At 37.1% G+C, this 6,051-nt stretch overlaps 1 long non-coding RNA gene across 1 annotated transcript; it reads right to left on the bottom strand.

The window, feature by feature from the left end:
- Window positions 1-286: 286 nt before the first annotated feature.
- LOC133210306 (uncharacterized) lies at window positions 287-2,694 on the bottom strand. Its single transcript, XR_009724906.1, has 3 exons — window positions 2,169-2,694; window positions 1,212-1,272; window positions 287-751 (listed from the first exon to the last, which is right to left on the bottom strand). It is a non-coding gene; the product is annotated as an uncharacterized LOC133210306 (long non-coding RNA).
- Window positions 2,695-6,051: the final 3,357 nt, after the last annotated feature.

The raw sequence follows: 6,051 nt of genomic DNA, 5'->3' as shown, positions 1-6,051 counted from the left end.
CAGACTTTCCTGAAATAGAAACAGTTATAAATAGTAATAATTCTAACTCATTCTCCAAGTATTTAAAAGACAAAAGATTAGCCAGAAACACGAGCTAAATTAAAAAAAAAAAAAAAAATCAACAAAGTCAAGGCTGAATGTTCTTAATACTTGACCTGCAAAGCAGTTATATGCTGTTCACCCACAAACAGTAATATATCAGGATTCTACAAATGTTTCACATTTTATCACCACTTTTCTTTTTTATGAGATTAGACAAAGTGCATAGTGTGTACAACTTCCCCAAAGCACTTATACTAGCAGCAGGAAAGCCCTTTCCCAGCTATGCACCCTGTGCCTCACACCCAGAGCTGCCACAGTCCATGCAGTGAAAAGAGGTGATCAGCAGCTCAATAAGCCAACAATATCAACATGCACAAGCAGATCATGTTCTCAGGAAAACTGTCTGTGGTTGGACTGTTTGTCTTACCATCTGTCATCCCGGGAAGGTGACACTTCATCCTCTATCTTTCAGCTAGATAAAAATACTCTTTTCCATTTGCACAATGGGCAGCTGGCAATTGGATTATCACTTCTGTCTTTCAGGGGAGAGGGATGCAGTTCTTCACTTGCACAGGGTCAGCGAGGGAAGCACAACCTTCACCTTAGGTTGGTAAGGCAATGGAGGAAGCAGAGCTCAGGACCAGATTATGTTGAGGATCAGTTGCTGGATGAATGATGCCTGCCCCATAAGTCTCATACAGACATGTGTCTGCAATGCATGAATCTGAGGTTGAGAGGACAGTGCCCATAGCTTTCTACAAATCCTGAAATTCAATACTGGCTTCTCTAAATACAGAATTGCATTAACTACAGAAAACATGCATTATGACCCAGCAGTAAAATTCATAGGGATGCATTTATTTATTTATTAATTTATGTTACTTAAGGTTTAGAAATGGAAAATATCTTTCCGTTACCTCTTTTCTTGATATATAAGCTTTATAAATCACTGGATCACTGGCGCTTCAGTAGTTTACACTGGGAAACCAATTTATATGAAAAAATAATAATGCTATTTCATTACTTCTTATTTCCTCACAGAGCTGACCAACTCAAGGCCAAGGAAGATGCAGATGAGGGACTCTCAGTATAGAAGATAAAGACACATGGGATGGAGAGTATGCCAGTGAGGATACATAGGGCATTCAACTGCAGTGTACCATCCTCACAGGCAGCAGATTTTATCCACTCCTTGGTCACTGACCACAATAGACCATTTTAACAAGCTATCTGTGAGACAGAATTGCACAAAAAAATGTTGATAGAAGAGATAAATATTTCCTATCCCTAGTCTTGGTATGGATTTGGGATAGATTTGGGGAATTTACACCTCATTTCACTACCAAAAGTTCTTTTACACAGGCAAAAGTACTCTTATTAACACAGTTGTCTCTTCCAGCCCTTTCCGTAATACTGCCTTTTTTATCCCATTCACCCTCTTTTTCACATTCTCATTCCCTGCTCCCAGTCTCTGGCAGCCCACGTAAGCAGCAGCTCTGTCCCTTTAGCTTTTAGTGTTCCCAGAAATGAAGTTCTGTTGGAGGCTGGATTGTGAGAATGTGTCAGAGCCTGGGGAAAGCCTAGGGTCCCACATAAACATCTCCAAATTCTTTGACATGGATCTTCAAAGAAAAATTTGTAGGGAAAAAAAAAACCCACCTTACTGCAAACATGTTTTAAGGACCAAGTGTATAACTTTTCCTCTGCAAAGAGAAAAAGGCTTCAGACTTCTTTCCTATGGGACTTCCCATAAACAGTATAACATATAAAGACATCAAATGGTACTAAGAGGAGAGGAAATTAATTGCAAACATTTGCTAGAACAACAAGTTCAGCAAGACACCCAGTGTAATATTATAGACTTAAGTATTTGGGCATGACAAGTCACACTTCATGAATTCAACTCATTACATATCCTAAGAAAATCATGATGTTCTTACTGAGGATGGAGAAGGGACAGAATTTGTTAGTCTCTGAAAATAATACTATATGCTTCAAAGATTAGCAGCATAAAATTTCTTTCTTATTAACTGCAGCAACTCTCCTGTTATAATAGCTTAACAAATATACTTGGGTTTTTTACAATAAAGAGAAAATTATAAAGTAATTATTTACTACCCACCTACCTTCAAAAAGCTTTGAAACCATTCAACATACTATCAAAATTCCACATTAGATTAACAAATTGTAAACTATAATCTAGTGCAAACCTCAAATGGTGGGTTTTCAATCCCAGAGTGATAACATCATTTCCAGCTAAAAGAGAATAAAAACAAATTATTTTTTTGTTGTGACCATGAAAACTTTCCAGTTACAATTCACACGCAGTTCAGTATTTTATGCAGAAGTGAAGGAAGCAAGCAACATTTAAATGACAGAGTTATCAGTCTTTTTTGTATATTGCAGCTGTTTGGAAAGCTACAGGGCAAAGGCATTTATATATGAGATAAGCTCAGTCTGTAGAACAAATTAATGCTGGGTAGTGAATTAAATGGCATGTCTTTGGACAGCTAATTAGCTCTGTGCTGCTCAATTAAGCTTTGAAAGGACATGTTGTGCTTCTTGATGGAGGAGAAAATATTTCCAGGCTGTTTCACATTCTTGGTGCTTTCTGTTTCTTTGACTGAGAAGTCTAAGAAGAAAAAGAAAAATCCAACACTTACCAAGAGGTATCAAAGTCTAAACTATAAAGTATGCAATAAAGTTATTTTCATTACTCACAAAAATCTTTGATTTGATGTCAAATGGCTTAAAAATATAAGCTGGTTCTGGATAGGAAGGAACTACAAATCCATGACTTAAATGCTTTTTAAACTAGAAAAGCAGCAGGACCTCTTTAACGAGAGTATAGAAAAGCTGTATACAGCTTTCAATGATTTGTTAAAATTGCACCTTTTTTCAGTTAATCAAAAAATTTCCACCTCTTTTCTTTCTGACTAGTATCCTGAACTTGGGTGTCAGGCAATAAACAAACGCCATTTGGTTTCTTCACTCAATAGTATGAAACAGACATTAAAGGTTCAGGTCTTGATTCACTAAGAATGATGTTTCTCTTGTTATCCAAACCTTTGAAACTTAAACAGTAACTGTAAACCCTCCAAGATCAGATTTCTCACAAGAACTTCAGTGCTTCCATGTTTTTTCTCTAATGGTAGTAACTAGACTGCTGACTTCTAACTTCTCTTCTGCTTTCCAACCTAAAAGTAGAAAAGTCTGGTTAAATTATTAAAGGGGTAAAACTAAATGAGATTTGTGGATAGAAGTTATGGTTTTCAAATCTAAAAACATAGTGAGGTTGCATTCACTGTATCCTCAATCAGCGGAATCTCTCTTGTAAAATGAGAGATAAAATTCTCTTTCCTCATTAAATTTTCACTGCTTTGCACATTAATTTGCCATTGAGCTGCAAACTGCACATGAACAATATTTATTCAGTGTGAGCCAATAACCACCAAAAAGAAGAAACCTGTGATCAAATACTGCCCTTTGGCATTGTGGACTTCATGGATCATCAGACTCTTACCAGATTTCTGTACTACGGTAATTTCATCAGCCTGAATCTCAAAGTTAAGAGCATTTAACAAGTATTGTGGACTGTGAAATAAACAGACATCAGACATTTCTCTCATAGATCACTGAAGGTCACACTAACGAGTACAGAATCTGGGAAAATTCTGAAGCTATGAAATGGCTTTGCGTCTTCAGTCACCAGTTTTACTTATTATACTTTTGCAAGCAAATTCTGACTTAGCAACTGCACCCCAGAGGCAGGTGTGGAAATCCAGCCCAAGGAAGAACTGTTATCTACCCACATGCAGGTGTGAGTACACACTACATATATAGCAACCTGATTGTATACATGTGTACACATGTGTATGTATTGCATGTAACATTAAAATGGGACAGTATAAACCTGCCTCTTCAGAGAGTTTCCCTTTGCAGAAACAGAATAGCTGGATACCTGTAGCTTTTCTATAACTATGCTTTTAAATATTTGTATTTTCAAAGCCCCAGTTTAGTATTGTACAGTTTGTAGCAGGAAACTCTGCCTAATTGTGGTCGAAAGAGCTCAAATTTCACCCTACTTAGGTAAATTACCAATAAGGAAGGGAGGGGTGACGCTGCTTTTAGTGTTGAAGAATGCCAAGACCAGCCTGTCTCAACAACTCCATGAGATTAAGCCTAAGAAATATCTGAAACTGATGTTTCCTGACGGAGGTGACAACAGCTTGTCTTGTGAAACATAGCTAATCTTTGAATGAGTTATTGTTCCTATTCATGTTTCACTGAGCTAGTAAATCTAACCTGGTAACAAATGACATACAGTCAATCACTTTATACTATAAAAGCTTAGTTGCACCTTTTGGTGCCAGGTATTCTAACACACCCCTTTCCCAGGAGTATGTAGAAATTCCTCCTTGAGTGGGGACACTTATCAAGGGTGCTCCTTGAGGCCAAGCATAGGAGTTGCCACAGTCACCTGTATCAGTGAGTAACAACAATATCTACTTAATTATTAAGTTAGCTCTGAATTATAATAAATAGTAGTTAGGCATTTATACTGTGTAGTAGACATTAAAGTCCTTCAGCCCAATCATAGTATTAACATTATGAATCATTATTGTCATTATCACTATCAATTATAACAAAGTCTTTATTTCATATATGCATATACTTTGGCACCTTTGATCCAGTGGGATGAAGGGCTATACATTTTGATTATAAGTATAATCCTTTAGACATAAACCGTTGACCAAGTCTGGGATTAAATCCGGATCCAGCTTCACCTAAACTTTTCTCTGAGAAGTCTAAAAAGCAAAGTGATCCTCTCTGAACCTTGTGACTCAAAGGGAGGGTATCCCTAAAACCTTTGTCGCAGGTGCATCTGCCATTCTGTCGGCAACACACCTACAAGGGCGTGTATAAGTACATGTGTGCGTTCCAGATATGAAAATATGTCATGTACACTCATCCGTACAGATGACAGAAAACCCCTTTCAAATACATGCAGGTTTTGTACTTTACTTTCTTGCTTGAATCTGTCTCGTATTCCTGATCTTGAAACCTCTGTTCAGGAAGGAATGAAAAAATTCCTCAGAGTTAAGCAGGAAAGTCCTTGAAATCAGGGTTTAAATCCACCAAGAAAGCAGTAGGTTTTATGAGCTCAAATGAAAACTTACCCAGAAGCCACCAGCAAACATTAATACTACCTTAAAAACCATTTTCGAAGTGATGTTGGAGCTTGTTATATGGCTGTTCAATGTGTTACATGTCTTCCAGTACAGTCATCCTTCAAAACTTAAACTATACATGCCATCAAAGGCTTCATTGTGGTTTTCCTCAAATATTTACATGAATTAGCTCTTGATGCTTCTCTACTAAACTTGGAAGAGGAAAACAAAATGGTAGCAGGTGCAGCTGACAGGCACAATTCCTTATGGTAATGGACAACTGTGCTACCCCAAACAGCATAAAAGAAGCCCGCTCTCCACACAGAAAAGTCTGAGTACATTATCACTTGGCACTGACAGCAGTTCTCCCATAAATATATGACGATTTCCCCTAAACCATATTTTCATTAAGAAACCTAATATGAGCTATTTATCAGATATCAGCAGCAAAATCAAGAATTTCATTCTTTAAATACCAGAAAGAGAAAAAAAAAACAAACCACATTTTCAGTCTCCTTTCTTCTTTGAGGCACACCTCTGTGACAACCAAAGGGCTGAGATTCTTGCAACTAGACAGGATTTAGATTAGTGCTTGCAACTGTCTGCACATGGTTAAAGTGTTCAAATCCCACAGATGGCGTTGAAAATTTTAAGTCATAGCTACTAAGCAAATATTTTCAATTATTTGGTATATTTTCCCCTTTTTTTTCTTTTTCTTTTATTTTTTTTTTCTTTTAAGGTGCCATTAGTTTTATTTCTGTCTGGATTCTCTCTCAACATTCATACTGCAACATTTAATTAAGCAGACTCTGACAACACAGAACACACTTCAGCTATG

Source organism: Neopsephotus bourkii, unplaced genomic scaffold (genome assembly GCF_033783945.1).
Source record: "Neopsephotus bourkii isolate Nb327-2 ecotype Australia unplaced genomic scaffold, CSIRO-AGI_Nbou_v1 NB_450, whole genome shotgun sequence".
Classification (NCBI taxonomy): domain Eukaryota; kingdom Metazoa; phylum Chordata; class Aves; order Psittaciformes; family Psittacidae; genus Neopsephotus; species Neopsephotus bourkii.
This window is presented reverse-complemented; position numbering and strand designations above follow the sequence as displayed.